Below are 19301 nucleotides of genomic sequence, written 5' to 3'. Positions count from 1 at the left end.
CTCCTGTAGTTTTGGGGTCACCCTCCCAACAGTCCTTAAACAAATCAAGTGGCCCCCTTACCCTCCCATAAACCAGTTCAAAGGGGGGAAATCCTGTAGACCCCTGGGGTACCTCTCTGTACATAAAAAGCAGATGGGGAGGTACCGCTCCCTTTCTCTCCCTTCAGTCTCCACCAGCATTTTCAGCATTTGTTTTAATGTTCCATTAAAAAGCTCGCAGAGTCCGTTGGTTTGGGGATGATATGCGCTGGCCACAAAATGCTGCACTTGTGTTTTCTCGTAGAGGCTATCCATCAGACTGCACATGAATTGGGTTCCCTGATCGGTTGACATTTCCTTGGGGAACCCCACACAAGAGAAAACAGTCAGTAAAACATCCACCACTTTGTCTGCTCGGATGGAGGACAGTGCCACAGCTTCCAGGTATCGTGTAGCATAGTCCACCACTGTGATAATGAACATTTTGCCAGAGCTGCTAGGGATGGCAAGTGGCCCTATGATATCCACAGCCACTCGCTGGAAAGGCTCATCTATCACTGGCAGTGGTATCAATGGAGCTTTCTGTATATTCCCGAACTTTCCAACTCTCTGACAAACTACATATGACCGACAGTAATTGGCAATATCTGTACCCATCTTGGGACAATAGAAGTTATGTGTCAGTTGAGCTTTAAGGCCCCGTCTCACTTAGCGACGCTAAAGCGATCCCGACAATGATACGACCTGTCAGGGATCGTTGCTGCGTCACTATGTGGTCGCTGGTGAGATGTCAAACAGTGAGATCTTCCCAACGATCGCTGCTGCGATCTCACTGTTTGACATCTCACCAGCGACCTGTAGCGACCTGTACAACGATGTCACATGGGAGCTATTATGACGATTCAGTGTCTGAGTCGTCAACGAGGTCGTTGGTAAGGTGTCAAACACAGCGATGTGTGCTACCCAGCGGGACCTCAACGATCAAAAAAAGGTCCAGGCCATTCCGACACGACCAGCGATCTCACAGCAGGGGCCTGGTCGCTGCTGCGTGTCACACATAGCAAGATCGCTACTGAGGTCGCTGTTGCGTCACAAAACTTGTGACTCAGCAGCGATCTCGCTAGCGATCTCGCTTAGTGAGACGGGGGCTTTAGTCTTGTGTCAGTTGAGCTTTAGCCTTTTGTATTACAAAGTGTCCGGCCAGAGGAATTTTATGAGCAATTCTCAATAATTGTTCTCTGAATAGATAAGGAACGACCAGTCGCTTTTCACAGTCCCAAGATTCTGTAGTATCCGTGGGGAGTGTCTCTTTATACAGTCTGCCCTGGTCCCAGTATACTCTCTCTTTGTCAGAAGCAGTAGGGGGTCGGTCTGCAAGACATCAGAGCTTCTGCAGACTGACATGTGTCCTCAGGGCCTACTGGAGGCTCTGACTGTCAGTTTGCAGGCTCTGGCCTAGTGTGACTGCCAGGCCCTGGTCTGAAGCTGAGTCTTCAGTGTCGGTTATCAGGGACCTTGTTGGGTCTGCCATGTGAGGAGGTTCTGGGACCACAGTATGGTCCTCCTGTTCTGGCAGTTCTGTCTGAGACTTATCCTCTAATCTCTGGAGTTGATTCTGAGCCGTAGCCTGACTCTGGGTCACAGCTGCCACATACGTTCATTCCTGTGCACCCCCATAGGCAGCCTCTATAGCATAATGCACCCCCATAGGCAGCCTCTGAAGTGTAATGTACTCCCCAGAGGCATCCTCTATAATCTAATGCACCCCTATAGGCAGACTCTATAATGTAATGCACCCCCATAGGCAGCCTCTATAGCATAATGTACCCCCATAGGCAGCCTCTGTAGCATAATGCTCCCCCATAGGCAGCCTCTATAGTGTCATGCACCCCCATAGGTATCCTCTATAATATAATGCACCCCCTTATCCACCCTCTGTAGTATAATACACCCCCATAGCCACCCTCTGTAGTGTAATGTAGCCCCATAAACAAAATACTCACCTCTCTTCCTCCTGGTTCCTGCGCTGCTCCCGCTCATTTTTGACTGCAGGCGCCGAGTACTGGCATCATTGCAACCACTGTCAATGTCGGGGTCAGTGACATTAGATGCTGACAGAGGGATAATGGGAGAGGGAGCGTAAAGCTCCCTCTCTTATTACTGCGGTCAGCTGTATCGGCATCCAGCTGATACAGCTGGCCCTGCGATGATGTGCGGGGGGCCCACTGCTGGCACAGGGCCCCCCACCTGCTCAGGGGCCCCATTGTGGCCGGGCGGCAGAGCAGTGAGATCAATTCTCCCTGCACTGCTGCAGAATGTAACTGTATCGGCGCGATGTGCACACCGATACAGTTCCAGTAGTGTAGTTCCGGGTGGGCCCCCTCAGAACGAGGGACCTGGGGCGATGGCCCCCTCTGCCCCTGGTAGCTGCGCTGCTGAACTTGGCCTTACACATTATATAGCTGCTGGATTCACGATGGATCCGATCCCTGACCCATATACAGGAACATTCCTGTGTTCTCTATGACAGAGCCGGGTTTGGATGACTGTTATCTAATGTGTATGAGGCCATAACCCCAATTATGTATTTATGAACGAAGCTACAAGTCGTCAGTCATTACCTCCATCCCGCTGGCATAGTGCTGATGCCTCTTATTTTGTGCCATTGAACCTCAGTCCTCAATCCTACGACACCAATAAATAATGGAATTCTCATATATTTCTTAATCGTTTTTTATTTTTACATTCCAATCAGATTCATCTGATTTCCTTTTCTCACACTTCATATTCTGGATCTGATATCAGAGGAAGTTTTTGGTTCCTAAGGTTCGCGCTCAGGTGTAGTAGGCCATGTTAATGCTGGGTGGTGGTCAGAGCCCTGTGTAGGTACACAAGGTCTCCTTCGTAGCCTTACGGTACATAGCGGATTGGTGCTGGAGCCGCTTCCAAGGCAGGTATGTCCGCCAGGAGTTGGATGGCTGCCATATCAGTTCCCAGATCAGTGAGTAGAAGGTTTGATTTACAGAAGGTTTTTATGTTGTAAGAAAAGGAATAATAGTTGTTAGTGTCCTCTTTACAAGATGGGGATGGACACGAGCACATGTTGGGATTTAGGCTCTTCTCTGTCTGTTGTGTTGGAAACAGTTTTGGCGGCAGAGAGGACAGATGCGATTTTCGCGGAGCCACAGAAAATGTCATAAATGACAGGTAGAAATCTATCTATTATCTATCTATCTATCTATCTATCTATCTATCTATCTATCTATCTATCTATTATCTATAATCTATTATCTGTCTACCATCTATTATCTATCTATTATCTAACTATCAATCTATTATCTATTATCTATCTATCTAGTATATATGTATCTATCTATAAATCTATCTATATTATCTATCTTTTATCTATTATCTATCTATTATCTAGTATCTATCTATATATCTATTAATTATTATCTATCTATTATCTATCTATCACAGATGACACAAGAAGGAATCTCCTCCTGGCCTGTGGCGCTCCTGGTAGGAAGGCGTTGGATTTGCCATATCCTTCTCATTCCTCTCTGCCATTTTCTTTCCTGCAAGAGTGCAACCTGAGCTCCTGGATGGATCTCTAGCTCTTCTTCTCTCTGGAGAAGGTACAAAATTTCTGTCATCTTCTGTAAGCCGCCTCCTCTCTATTTCCATCCCTCCTCCTCCTGTCTGGGAAGACCTGAGTTATCCGACCACAGGGCTCTGATCTAAAGAGAAAAGTTGTATTAGAATGTCAGAAAATGTCATAAATGACAGGTAGAAATGTATCTTTCTATTATCTATCTATAATCTATCTATTATCTATCTATATTATCTATCTATTATCTAGAAGCCTCAGAAGAGCTGGGACGGTCAGTGAGCATGCTCGGTTGTGAAGACTCAGCAGAGCTAGGACGGTCAGTGAGCATGCTCGGTTGTGAAGACTCAGCAGAGCTGGGACGGTCAGTGAGCATGCTCGGTTGTGAAGACTCAGCAGAGCTAGGATGGTCAGTGAGCATGCTCGGTTGTGAAGACTCAGCAGAGCTGGGACGGTCAGTGAGCATGCTCGGTTGTGAAGACTCAGCAGAGCTAGGACGGTCAGTGAGCATGCTCGGTTGTGAAGACTCAGCAGAGCTAGGACGGTCAGTGAGCATGCTCGGTTGTGAAGACTCAGCAGAGCTGGGACGGTCAGTGAGCATGCTCGGTTGTGAAGACTCAGCAGAGCTAGGATGGTCAGTGAGCATGCTCGGTTGTGAAGACTCAGCAGAGCTAGGATGGTCAGTGAGCATGCTCGGTTGTGAAGACTCAGCAGAGCTAGGGCGGTCAGGAAACATGCTCGGTGGTGAAGCCTCAGGAGAGCTGGGATGGTCAGAAAGCGGCTTATGTGGCGAACGGCTCCTGTATCTGGTCTCCTTTGGTACCGAGCTCCTGGATGGATCTCTAGCTCTTCTTCTCTCTGGAGGAGGTACAGAATCTCTGTCATGTTCTGTAAGCCACCTCCTCACCATTTCTCTCCTTCCTCCTCCTGTCTGAGAAGACCTGAGTCTTCCAACCACGTGGCTCTGATCTAAAGAGAAAAGTCGGGATTCTGCTCGGACTCTAGTTTGTCTGTCCCGGATCCAACAGGAAAATATTGTGAGCAGAGCATTGGTGCAGAGGCTTTCCTCCTCTGGATTCTGTGAATCTATGGAGCAGACCTGTGATGCTTAAGGAATAAAATGTGTGACAGCTCTTCAGTATGGCCCATCTGTGGTTCCACACAGTCAATGGGGTGATTGGAATTTTGTGAAACAAGGGTGATTTGGGTGCAATCTATGAGGATTGTACTGTGTGTGATGCTAAGGTGGAGGAAGAGGAGGAGAGGCGAATTAATGCAGCGCTTGCAATCCACTGGAAAGGGACTCAAGTAGACCTTCAGGTAACAGATATTGTCAGTTGTCTTTGGATAGGACGAGACAGTGTTTGTTCAGTTGAGCTTTCATTAACAATAACACCTAACCCACGTACACGTCGAATACCAAGCCCATTCCCCTTCCATCAGGACCGCGCTTTTTCCCACTCATTTTGTATGTAGCCTTCCCCTCTAGTACCCTGCTGTTTAGCAACCTTAGGCTCACATCCGTCAGTCACCTGTCACTAAATGAACAATCACTATTTATTTTCTTAGATACTGTGATTGAACAATACTATTAGCCCTAACGATTTTGATTAGCAAATAGGGCCTCCTTGCTGAACCCCAATATTAGGCCTAACAATTTTGATTAGCCAATGGGGACTCCTGATTACTGACTACAACACAGTTTTTGCCCAAACAATTTTACATACGAAATGTGGACTCCTGCCTCCACAAAACTATTAGCAAAAACTAGTTAGATGCTGGAAGATCGATTTCAAGCAGGAGATGATCCTGTCTAACTTAATGGCAAGTTCACTTTCCGCAGCAGCAAGAGCGGCCTCTCTTCGCTGTTACACTAAGAAAATGGCCCCGGCAAAACAACATGTCAGCTTTGTATATGGAGGGAAACGTGACTTCGGTTTCTAATCACAGAAGCCCTCGTGTCATGACATTGTGGATGGTTTCTGGGCCCTTTGACTGCCGGAGTGTTCACATATTAAGTTATTTTAAAAAAATTACACTCAGCAGCTCCTCTGACTTAGATACACTCCTTCCCCTCATAAAACACATCTCCCTGTCCCCCCACTTATCTTCATCACTATCCTAGACAAGTGAAATCAAAAGCATTAGTAGAAGTGCGATCATTTTACCGATCTGTGGCCGAATTTTGCCAACTTTGAGGTAAAATGCTTGGAAAATTGAACACGAATCTGAATGTGCTACGTTCGTGTCGAACTTAAGATTGGCGAACGCTTTTCCATTCGCTGATCTCTAGTGGTGAGCTGTCCAATGGAAAAAGCTAACAATGTTCGTGACTAATCAGCTGAAGTTTCCAAGCTGCCTGATGATGATGATGATGATGATGATACACATGATGAGAACATTATACTGCCTCTGTAAAAATCCCTGGTTAGACTGCACATGGAGGACTGTGTACAGTTTTGGGCACCGGTGCTCAGGAAGGATATAATGGAACTAGAGCGAGTACAAAGGAGGGCAACAAAATTAATAAAGGGGATGGGAGAACTACAATACCCAGAGTGATTAGCAAAATTAGGATTTTTTAGTCTAGGAAAAAGACAACTGGTGGGCAATCTAATAACCATGTATAAGTATATAAGGGGACAATACAAATATCTCTCCGAGGATCTGTTTATACCAAGGAAGGTGACGGGCACAAGGGGGCATTCTCTGCGTCTGGTGGAGAGAAGGTTTTTCCACCAACATAGAAGAGGATTCTTTACTGTTAGGGCAGTGAGAATCTGGAATTGCTTGCCTGAGGAGGTGGTGATGGCGAACTCAGTCGAGGGGTTCAAGAGAGGCCTGGATGTCTTCCTGGAGCGTAACGATATAGTATCTTACAGTTATTAGGTTCTTTATAAGGACGTAGATCTGGGGATTTATTCTGACTAAATATAGGCTGAACTGGATGGACAAATGTCTTTTTTTGCTAGCTGTGTTACTGTGCCTGATCATCTGGATCACCAGGATCCCGGAAATCTCATCTTTTATGCAGCTTGCCACGTTGGATTTACTGTCATTAATATTGGCGGTGTTGGTGTGGACGCCTGTTGGAGTCATGAAGGCTTCTCGTAACTTTACAGCAGATATGTTCTTGGACGCCTTGACCTTACATGGCTCAAAATAAAAATGTCTGTGTTTTTGACAACTTGCCAGGCATACGTTTTTTTGGTTGTCAATGTCCCTCTAGTTTTACAACCACTAGTGGAACTCTGTGGCAATTGTAGGATATTTTCTATACATCCTGTTCTAGTAATTACATTCTGCTTTTTAGGACAATAGAAGGGGTCGTTGTCCTCATTCGGCTTTTGTGACTTTTTTTGTTTTGAGATTAAATTGGATGTAGTTTTTGATCCCAATTGGGGGGACAAAAGCCATAGATGACTGGCAAATCGGAGACTGTTGTCCAATCCTGTATGTGATGGTATTTCCGCAGGCATTGGGATGTCCTTGACTCACCTCTCCAGCTGACCTGACATGACCAGATCCAGGGGCTTCAATTAAATCCATTTAGCATTCAGCGAGTTTGTTGTCACTTGAGAGTATATAACTCTTTTATTCCTATTTTTCTAAACTTGTATTATTAAATGGCCGAGAGGAACTTTTTAGAGCAGTGGTATAAAAAAAAATCAAATTTAAAAATAAATAATTATAAAGTAAAAATGAAAAAAAAGTTTGTTTTTGCTTCCATTTTTCGAGGCCCGTAACATTTTCGCTTCTTGGGATATAGGGCTGTGAGAGATTTTTTTTTTGTGCCCTGAGCTGACGTTTTACTGATATTATTTTGGGGTAGATATAATGTTTGGATCTCCTCTTTTGCGTTTTATTGCAGTGCGGCCAAAAAAACCCATAATTTTTTGCTATTTGCTTTTTTTTCTTCTTACGCCGTTTATAGAAGAAATTAATTTATTTTATATATTGACAGATCAGACTTTTACAAGCGCAGCGATAGCAAGTGTGTGTGTGTTTTGTTTTTTATTTGTTTGATGTTCTAATAGGGGAGAATTTGAACTTTCGATTTCTATTTTTTTCATATTTTTACTTCTCCCTTCTCCCTTTTTTACTTTATTTAATAGTCCCTTTAGGGGACTTGAAACTGCGATCATTTGATTACTTGTGCTATACATAGCAGGGCATCAACACTGCTATGTGTAGTGAAAATCATGATGATCTATGAATGCTAACTAAAAGCCAGCTTTCATGGGAGTATTGTAATTACAGGCATGGGGGTCATCAACCGAACCAATCCATCGGTGCTCCGCCATCGCATCATGGGTGTGCCAGTGAGAGTATTGAATGACTCTCCTCCCTGTTGGTGCGTGCTAAATGCTGCTGTCAAAGCGACTGTCGGAGGCACCCAATGACTGATTAAATCAGCTTTTTCATGGTGTTGTCTGAGCATGCTCAGGTAATAAATGATCGTCTTCGGCGTGCTCGAATAGTATGTTCGAGTCCCAGTGGCTGCATATTTCACAGCCTAACAAGCAGACAATCTTGGTATATGTTGTGGCTGTCGAACAGTCATGAGACATGCAGCCACGGGAACGCGAACATATTTTCGACTATACCGAAGACCCTCGGTTAGCACCGGAGCATCATAACACCTTATCCGAGCATGCTCGCTCATCACTAGTACACGTACACATCTGACTTAAAAGGAACCTGCCCGATGTGTTCATCATCTCCTGACTCCTCCTGTAAACACCCCCAAAATACTACTTGAATTGAACCCTTGCTGGATTTAAATGAGGGTGGTTGGTCTATTGGGCGTCTGTGCCTCCTCTCTGCTCCTCACGTCCATCCTCTTGCTTGGATTGATGTGGATGATGTGACCTACGTCACCAAAGTCTCGCACCTGCCCAGTAGCATCACCAGATTTGTGTAGAAAAAGAGGTATGTAAAGCCAAGAGGTCACCTACGGATATTAATATTTCACACATGAGCCAAAAACATACATTTAAAAAATGTAAATAAAATAACTAGAACAAAGGCCGAAAATAAGACTCCAGTCTCCCCCATCTGTCACTGTTTTGAATAAGAACCCGCTATAAATGATAAAAGCTGATCAGTCAGTAATGTCAACATAAATATCAGTATGATAAATGCTGGAATTGCGTAGCATCCCCAAATGACCTGATAATGAGGTATAGTCAAATGGTTCAAGACCATAACCAACATCCTACCGACACAGTCCAAGAAGCCGATGATAAGTCCAAGAGGAAAATACGGTGTCAACCTATAAAGAGATCGGGGTAGAGACCCACACGTATCGCCATGAAAACTGTGGCTTCATCAGAGGCAAAAGGGAACAAGCTGAAAACATATGAAGTTCTGTTTATATGCATATAGATAGATAATAAATCAATTAAATTATTAGCAGCTATGGAAGACAAGGTCCATGTGCTCAGCCTCACTGAGCGTTTGTTCAAAAATGATATGTTACTAAAGCTACATGAACAGTGAACGTGTGTGATGAAATGAAGTAATCATGTTTGCATCTGGGTACACTCATGACGCGTGCGCAGTCAATCTTCCAAAGCCTGTTCAGTGCGCTCATGTGTAAATCAGCATCTGTAAATCCTTGCTAAATCTTTGCACAGGCGTGAAAAGTAACAGATGCCGATTTATCCATGCCTCTTGGTTATCCATGCCTCTTGGTTATCCATGCCTCTTCGTTATCCATGCCTCTTCGTTATCCATGCCTCTTCGTTATCCATGCCTCTTCGTTATCCATGCCTCTTCGTTATCCATGCCTCTTCGTTATCCATGCCTCTTCGTTATCCATGCCTCTTCGTTATCCATGCCTCTTCGTTATCCATGCCTCTTCGTTATCCATGCCTCTTCGTTATCCATGCCTCTTGGTTATCCATGCCTCTTGGTTATCCATGCCTCTTGGTTATCCATGCCTCATCGTTATCCATGCCTCATCGTTATCCATGCCTCATCGTTATCCATGCCTCTTCGTTATCCACGCCTCTTCGTTATCCACGCCTCTTCGTTATCCACGCCTCTTCGTTATCCACGCCTCTTGGTTATCCATGCCTCTTGGTTATCCATGCCTCTTGGTTATCCACGCCTCTTCGTTATCCACGCCTCTTCGTTATCCACGCCTCTTGGTTATCCATGCCTCTTGGTTATCCATGCCTCTTCGTTATCCATGCCTCTTCGTTATCCACGCCTCTTCGTTATCCACGCCTCTTCGTTATCCATGCCTCTTGGTTATCCATGCCTCTTGGTTATCCATGCCTCTTCGTTATCCATGCCTCTTCGTTATCCATGCCTCTTCGTTATCCATGCCTCTTGGTTATCCATGCCTCTTGGTTATCCATGCCTCTTCGTTATCCATGCCTCTTCGTTATCCATGCCTCTTGGTTATCCATGCCTCTTGGTTATCCATGCCTCTTGGTTATCCATACCTCTTGGTTATCCATGCCTCTTCGTTATCCATGCCTCTTCGTTATCCATGCCTCTTCGTTATCCATGCCTCTTCGTTATCCATGCCTCTTCGTTATCCATGCCTCTTCGTTATCCATGCCTCTTTTTCTTTACACATTGTGCTTCTTCTGGTGTGTTCCCCCACTGTGGGCAGAGCAAAGGACATCACTGCTCGTGCACAAAAAACTCGTCATTCCAGCTCCAGTGGAAGTGCGCCTGCTCAGGCTGGTGATGCTACTGCGCAGCCGCAGCAATCAGAGCTGGAGGACGGTGATTATGTCCGGAAATGCGGGGCCACTGGGTGCGTGTTCGCACACATAGTGGAGACGGGATTTCACAAAATCCCCTCCACTATGCTGTAACATCTGGACGCTGCGGATTGAACACTGCGGCTCTATGCAGCGTTCAATCCGCAGCTATTCCGGATGTAATATGGCCCATGGACACATACCATAAAAGTGAGATGATGCCATGAGCTTTACCTGTGTATAGAAACTTAATGATATTTTGCAGCCAGTGACGTTACGTTTTATTAGACATAGGATTCATGAATCCACCTAGCACAGGTGGTGGATGATGAATACTCCCATCAGCCACTCCTGCTGTCACTGTCATTAGCAGCAGCAGGTGAAGGCTGATGGGAGTAGTAGTCCCATCAGCCACTGCTTGCTCTCGCTGTTATCAGTTGAATATAACTCATCATTTTCACCTGCTCGCGCCAATCACTGGCAGAGCAGGGGAGAATGATGAGTCATCTTCAGCACCCGGCGCCGGGGAACAGCGCTTACTGTAGCGCCTCTTCCCTGGAGCCCGTCTGTGTGGTACTGATGTGGCACATGGTTGCCACACATGTGCTGCAAGTATTGGACACTAACACTGTCATCTCTGGTACTGGAAAATAACGGACGTGTGAAACTTAGTCTGCGCTTTCTCCAAGGCTTTCTTTTTTTTTCTCCCCTCCTCTACTGCTCATCTCAGTCTCCATTTGCCTTTTTTTTGTATGACCTCCGTGACCTACCAAACCTTTTTCTGTAAAGAATGTTGCAGTTCCATTGATGAAGGATCTACAGCAATTGCTGCAGATGGTGAACTAATTAAAAACCATGGAGGCTTAAATATAAAAAAAAAAACATAGCACCACATTTGGCCACAGGTTATGTCTGGTATTGCAGATTAGCTCTATTTAAGTGAATGACCCGGAACTGCAATACCACACATGACCCATACATGGAGGTGGCGCTGTATTTGTAGAAATTCTACCACTATTCAATTAAATCAGTAACTAAACAGTATGTGTCAAGCTGTAAAGGAAGTGTGGGGTCCGAGTGCATGCCAGCCCAGTGATATAAGATACTTATTCCAACTCCAGTATCGTTGATCCATTTGCTGTTTCCATTCATGATGGACTGCGGAGTGCAAGTCAGAGACATTTCTTTTTTCACATTGACACATCGGAACCTTCACTAATGAAATCTGAGACTACGGCTGATAAAGCTTCCTCTGCCCCTCTCCCAGCAGAAACTCCCAGCACTGAATACTTCTGGCCAGTGAGCAGCACCGGACACCTGGTCTCATACTGCCCGATACTGAGCACTCTCCATTAAGGTGACTTCGTCCTCAGCAGATCCTTTTTTCGTAGGGAAATCATGTTGGCCAGGGACAAGACCATGCATAAAAAAGACGGACCTGCCAACCGGATACACAGATTTCTAATAAATAAATTTTATTACTTCAGTATCTCGTTCACATTGTTGAGGGATTGGAAGGCTTCTGCTGCATTTTCTTTCTGTAACCGTCAGGCCATTTTTATGATTGGACCCGCAACTTGTAGGCGATCCTCAGTCTCAACAAGGAAGATTTAAGTCCCGGGGATGCAACATCTGGAAGAGCAGAGAATTCTGATCAAAGAACAGTATAACGATTGTCAGACCCCATTACAGATCCCTTGGGGGCGGGCACTCAGATTTTCTACTGTCCTGATTGGTGTATCCCTATCCAGACAGTTTTCTGTCTCTGTAGGGAATATATTGACTCCAAAAACTTTTTTCTTAGACTGTTCTTTTAAGAAATTGAGTAGATTTTATGCAGATTTAAGGAGGTTTCCGATCATATGTAAAGTTTTAAGGGAAAAAATGTTGTTTTTTTAAAAAAAGTGTTTCTCCTTTTAAAGGGAACTGTAACATAAGTGTTAAACTATCCTATAAGAAGCAGCTCGATCACAGATTCTCAGTTAATTCTATGCTAAATTTTCGATGAAACTCAATTGAAAAACAAAACAATTGAAAGCCCAAAATACAGTGGGGCAAAAAAGTATTTAGTCAGTCAGCAATAGTGCAAGTTCCACCACTTAAAAAGATGAGAGGCGTCTGTAATTTACATCATAGGTAGACCTCAACTATGGGAGACAAACTGAGAAAAAAAATCCAGAAAATCACATTGTCTGTTTTTTTAACATTTTATTTGCATATTATGGTGGAAAATAAGTATTTGGTCAGAAACAAAATTTCATCTCAATACTTTGTAATATATCCTTTGTTGGCAATGACAGAGGTCAAACGTTTTCTGTAAGTCTTCACAAGGTTGCCACACACTGTTGTTGGTATGTTGGCCCATTCCTCCATGCAGATCTCCTCTAGAGCAGTGATGTTTTTGGCTTTTCGCTTGGCAACACGGACTTTCAACTCCCTCCAAAGGTTTTCTATAGGGTTGAGATCTGGAGACTGGCTAGGCCACTCCAGGACCTTGTAATGCTTCTTACGAAGCCACTCCTTCGTTGCCCTGGCGGTGTGCTTTGGATCATTGTCATGTTGAAAGACCCAGCCACGTTTCATCTTCAATGCCCTTGCTGATGGAAGGAGGTTTGCACTCAAAATCTCACGATACATGGCCCCATTCATTCTTTCATGTACCTGGATCAGTCGTCCTGGCCCCTTTGCAGAGAAACAGCCCCAAAGCATGATGTTTCCACCACTATGCTTTACAGTAGGTATGGTGTTTGATGGATGCAACTCAGTATTCTTTTTCCTCCAAACACGACAAGTTGTGTTTCTACCAAACAGTTCCAGTTTGGTTTCATCAGACCATAGGACATTCTCCCAAAACTCCTCTGGATCATCCAAATGCTCTCTAGCAAACTTCAGACGGGCCCGGACATGTACTGGCTTAAGCAGTGGGACACGTCTGGCACTGCAGGATCTGAGTCCATGGTGGCGTAGTGTGTTACTTATGGTAGGCCTTGTTACATTGGTCCCAGCTCTCTGCAGGTCATTCACTAGGTCCCCCCGCGTGGTTCTGGGATTTTTGCTCACCGTTCTTGTGATCATTCTGACCCCACGGGGTGGGATTTTGCGTGGAGCCCCAGATCGAGGGAGATTATCAGTGGTCTTGAATGTCTTCCATTTTCTAATTATTGCTCCCACTGTTGATTTCATCACTCCAAGCTGGTTGGCTATTGCAGATTCAGTCTTCCCAGCCTGGTGCAGGGCTACAATTTTGTTTCTGGTGTCCTTTGACAGCTCTTTGGTCTTCACCATAGTGGAGTTTGGAGTCAGACTGTTTGAGGGTGTGCACAGGTGTCTTTTTATACTGATAACAAGTTTAAACAGGCGCCATTACTACAGGTAATGAGTGGAGGAAAGAGGAGACTCTTAAAGAAGAAGTTACAGGTCTGTGAGAGCCAGAAATCTTGATTGTTTGTTTCTGACCAAATACTTATTTTTCACCATAATATGCAAATAAAATGTTAAAAAAACAGACAATGTGATTTTCTGTATTTTTTTTTCTCAGTTTGTCTCCCATAGTTGAGGTCTACCTATGATGTAAATTACAGACGCCTCTCATCTTTTTAAGTGGTGGAACTTGCACTATTGCTGACTGACTAAATACTTTTTTGCCCCACTGTATATGCATTTAAAGAGAATTGGAAATCGGGATTTCTATACCCCAAACTAATTTCATGTATGTAAAGACACGTTGCTGCTGAGAAAATCCTTACCTTGCAGATTTCTTTGTGCGAATATAGGATTTAATCAGGATTAAAGCCCCTTTACCTACATGCCACTAGTTAATGACAGGCTCCCTTTAAAGGAGAAAGAAGCCTTCAAAAATTTTTTGGCTATCCCTTTAAATTTAGCATTGAGTTAACTGAGAATCCATCAGTGAGCGGCTTCTGATGGGAGAGTTTAACACTTACCTTCCGTCCTCTAAGCTCCTTTTGGCTGATTTATTTCTACAAAGTTCAGTCCAACCATCCTATAGTCATAAATTGGCTATAAAAAGCTCAGAAGAAGGAAGATAATAAGTTATAAACTCTTGCTATCAAGATTTTATTTTGTGCAGTTAAAGATGAATAATCTACTAGACAAAGACAAAAAGATAAGACAGAAAAATGACTGTAAAAAAAAAGTGTGGACCTAATTTACAAGAAAATATTGCGACCGCTCCAAGCACCAGGAAAACTTTACGCTACCTGAATTTTCGAGGACAACCAAATGCCCCTACGGAGCTCTCATGGGTAAAGCAGTAGCGACGACAGTAACCCTGGTGGTTTCCACATGTCCATAAGGAGAACTTCAGGTCCTTACTGCTGCCAGCTGCAATAATAATGACTTTATTAAAGGGGAACTCCATCGACACTCTGATTTCTGTCACAGGATTAACAATGTTCCTAAGATACTGAGCCCTAGTACTAAAGCATCAGCCGCTCCATGTGCAAGTGTTGACAACCTGCCTCTCTACATAGTGTAAATCGATAGGAAGTTGTCACATCATCGCCCCATTTCCCAGCATAACTGATTAGCAGGGTGTGACTTTGAGTGGCAGAAACCTTATGTGTAATTGTTTTGTACCATCTGCATCCATTTCTAGAAGAGGACCCCGATGCGCGCTCTCAGTAATTGAGTGATGGACGCGTTTGAGCACATTTTTTCCATTGCTGTGAAAGTTCTGAAAATTGCTGAGTGAGAGCAAAGAAAGTGGCTAAAACTCTCGTGAGAAATATGTTCTACCACCCCCATAAATCAAGAAGTGGAGTTATCTGGCTTCCTTAAGAAGAAAACTTGTTAAAACATCCTAAAAAGTAGGCCGAGAAGCTCCTGGAACCATATGGACTCCAGAGCCACCATTTACGAGAAGTGCAATCTTCTTGAAATTTAGACCTAAAGCTAATTTTACAAACGACTCAAGGCTTGTGACCCAAAGGCTAATCTTAAAATGTAGTTTTGTCACCGAGCATTGAGAGGAGGAGGACTCTTGATGGATAAGTAGTTTATTAATGGATATGGAGTCCAAGTTTTAGAAATCTAGGAACCGAGAGTCCATCCAAGGTAGATGTTCTGAAGTGTCCTCCAGACATTCATTGCTGGTGTCTGACCATTCAATAAATGATGATCACAAAATGTAATTACTTTAAATCTGACTAGATGTTCTGCACAATAAATTCTGGTTAACGCAAATATATTTTCCAGTAATGGAATCATTTTGGAGGTCTTCCATATGTTTGAGGGTCATGACCCAATGTCAAGAAAAGCCTTAAGATCTCAAAGTTTAGCAGATGAGTGGAGAAAGTGATAGGAAGTGGATCTGTAGCTACAAGGGATGTGATACCAGTTTACACTGGACCTGTCACATGCCAAAAATTTGGAATTTTGTTACCTGGTGTAAATGCCGCTGTTCTCCTGAATCCAGCATTGCTTTTCTTTCGTTCCTGCTCCTCTACATTCCTGAGATGTGACCTCCTCTTTCATGCACACTTGGCCAAAAGACAAATTTATAGACAAGGAAGATGGGGCCGTATCTTGGGAACGGAGAGGAGCAGGAACAAAAGAAAAACATCGCCAGATTCAGGAAAACAGCAGCATTTATACGCTAGGTAACTAGGGTTGAGCGAAACGGATCGGTCATTTTCATAAGTCGCCAACTTTTGGCAAAGTCGGGTTTCATGAAACCCGACCAGATCCCAGCATGGGATCGGCCATGCGGTACGCGATCTTTGTGCCAAAGTCGCGTTTCATATGATGCTTAAAGCGCCATTTCTCAGCCAATGAAGCTGCACGCAGAGTGTGGGCAGCGTGATGACATAGGTCCTGGTCCCCACCATCTTAGAGAAGGGCATGGCAGTGATTGGCTTGTTTTCTGCGGCTTCACAGGGGCTATAAAGGGGCGTTCCCGCCGACCGCCATCTTACTGCTGCTGATCTGAGCATAGGGAGAGGTTGCTGCAGCTTCGTCAGAAGCAGGGAGAGCGTTAGGCAGGGTCCATTAACCCCAAAACCGCTTGTGCTGTAGCGATTTCCACTGTCCAACACCACCTTTTCTTTGCAGGGACAGTGGAGGCAAGATTTCTGTGCAACAGCTCTGTAGCTTATAAGGCTCCCTGATAGCTGCATTGCTGTGTGTACGCCGCTGTGCAAACCAACTGCTTTTTTAAAAGCACAAATCCTGTTGCTCCTTCCTTTCTGCACAGCTATCTTGTTTGTTTGTCCTCATTTTTTGTGTGCAGCAGTCCTTTTTATTGCTGCCTGCCATACTTTTCAGAGATTATTGTAGGGAGATAGTGATTGTAGTACAGTCCCTTTTTTTTTTATTATTATTATCTTCCAGCCACTTTCAGCCCCTGAAACTGTGTAGTGTAAAACAGTGGGCCTGTATTTTTCTGCACTGTCCCACACCTAAAAAGGGAGATTTATATTGCCAATCAGTGCATCTGTGCTTGTGCTGTCTGTGGTATCTGTCTTTCATTTTGTGCCACAGAAACTATACTGTGATATAGTGGGCCTGATTAAATCACTTGTCTCCCATATAAAAAAAAATTTAAATAAAGGGAGAATAATCTTGCCAAATCTGTGCATCTGTGCCAGTGCTGTCTGTGGTATCTGTCATTCATTTTTTGCCACAGAAACTATACTGTGACATAGTGGGCCTGATTAAATCCTGCATTCTCCCACACATAAAGAGGGAAATTTCTATTGACAGTGTGTGCATCTGCATCAGTCCTGTTAGTGGCATATCTGCCAGCCTCTTTCTGCCAATCAAACTGTGTAGTGTAATCCAGTGGGCCTGATTGTTCCCTGCATTCTCCCACACATAAAGAGTGAGATTTCTATTGCCAGTGTGTGCATCTGCGTGCGTCAGTCCTGTTCGTGGCATATCTGCCAGCCTCTTTCTGCCAATCAAACTGTGTAGTGTAATACAGTGGGCCCCATTTTTTCCAGCATTCTCCCACACATAAAAAAGGGAGATTTAAATTCACAACAAGTTTACGTACACCTTCTACCTGCTTGTACAGGACCACATAATGGTTGTTAGTTTGGTTAAATTTTTCCAAGAATGAGGAAGTCTGGTGGAAGAGGTCGTGGCCGTGGGCGGTCATTGCCAGCTGGTAATGATGGTGGTGGTGGAGCATCTGGTGGTAGTGGGAAAAGCAAAATAGCACCTAAGGCTCAAGTTGTTGAGCCAGCGGCATCGTCTGGCTACACAAGGCCTCGAAGGCTCCCTTTTCTGGGAGTAGGAAAACTGCTTTTAAAGCCGGAGCAGCAGAAACAAGTTTTGGCTTTCATTGCTGACTCTGCCTCTAGCTCTTTCGCCTCCTCCTCGGAAAGTACCAAATGTAAAAGCAGTCAGTGGATGTTCCTGGTCAGGGACAAGTCGCTTCTTTGTGTTCTTCACCCAGAACAACAGAGAAGGATACTTCAGGCGACACAACAGGTTACTCCATGGAGCTATTTACACATACCATTCCTGGGTTAGAAAGTGAAATTGTTAACAGGCCATGCCCATTACAAGATGAATCGGACATGGAGTGCACAGATGCACAGCCAGATTATTATGCTGTTCCTTTGACTCAGATCAGAACATTGCCCTCGCAGTGTACTGATCCAGAATCTGACCCTGATGACACTATTAAGCCCCATCACGAACACTATAGCACCGGCTTACACGGTGACCCACAGGAAGATGCCCAGGACATAGAAGAGGAGGTCATAGATGACACAGTTGTTGACCCCGATTGGCAGCCATTGGGGGAACAGGGTGCAGGCAGCAGTAGCTCTGAAGCGGAGGAGGAGGAGCCGCAGGAGGCATCAACATCACAACAGGTTCCATCTGGCAGGCCCGTATCTGGTCAAAAACGTGTGGCAAAACTAAAACCAGTTGTAGGACAGCGTGGCCATCCGGTTAAAGTAGCTCAGTGTGCAATGCCTGAAAAGGTATCCGATAGTAGGAAGAGTGCAGTCTGGCATTTTTTTAACCAAGATCCAAATGATCAGTGCAAAGTCATCTGTAAGAAATGCTCAAGGACCTTCAGCAGAGGTCAGAATGTTAAAAATCTAAATACAAGTTGCATGCGTAGACATTTAACCACCATGCACTTGCAAGCCTGGACTAACTACCAAACGTCCCTTAACGTTGTAGCACCCTCTCGCAATGAAGCTAGTCAGCAACGCTACATCCCTTCCCTCACTGTAAGCCCACCGTTTACCACACCACCTGCAGTAAATGTGGCGGTTTCGTCGCAAGGCCAAAGCCGTCAGGGAATCACCAGGTTCGTGGTAGGAAACACTGTATGTAGGGCAACAGCAAGAATACCATCACCAACACTCTCTCAGTCTGCCATGTCCACCGACACCCCCGCTAGTTCCACCCTATGCAGCTCTCCAGTCCAGCTCACCCTACATGAGACTCTCGTTAGGAAAAGGAAGTACTCATCCTCGTATCCGCGTACACAGGGTTTGAACGCCCACATTGCTAGACTAATCTCGTTAGAGATGATGCCCTACCGGTTAGTTGAAACCGAAGCTTTCAAAGCCCTGATGGACTACGCTGTACCATGCTACGAGCTACCCAGTCGACACTTCTTTTCGAGAAAAGCCATCCCAGCCCTCCACAAGCATGTAAAAGACCGCATTGTCCATGCACTCAGGCAATCTGTGAGTAGAAAGGTGCACCTGACAACAGATGCATGGACCAGTAGGCATGGCCAGGGGTGTTACGTCTCCATCACTGCACACTGGGTTAATGTGGTGGATGCAGGGTCCACAGGGGACAGCAATATTGGGACAGTTCTTCCTAGCCCACGGTCTAGGAAACAGTTGGCTGTAGGCGTTCGTACCCCTCCTCCTCCTCGTCCTCCAGCAGAAGTGAGAGCTCGTCCACAGACCGCAGTCGCACGACCAGTCCATCCGCAGCTGCCACTGTTGCACATGAGGTGTCCCATTATGGAACAGCTAGTGGCAAGCGTCAGC

Source organism: Ranitomeya variabilis, chromosome 7 (genome assembly GCF_051348905.1).
Source record: "Ranitomeya variabilis isolate aRanVar5 chromosome 7, aRanVar5.hap1, whole genome shotgun sequence".
Taxonomy (NCBI): Eukaryota; Metazoa; Chordata; class Amphibia; order Anura; family Dendrobatidae; genus Ranitomeya; species Ranitomeya variabilis.
The sequence above is the reverse complement of the archived record's forward strand: the minus strand, read 5'-3'. Positions refer to the sequence as shown.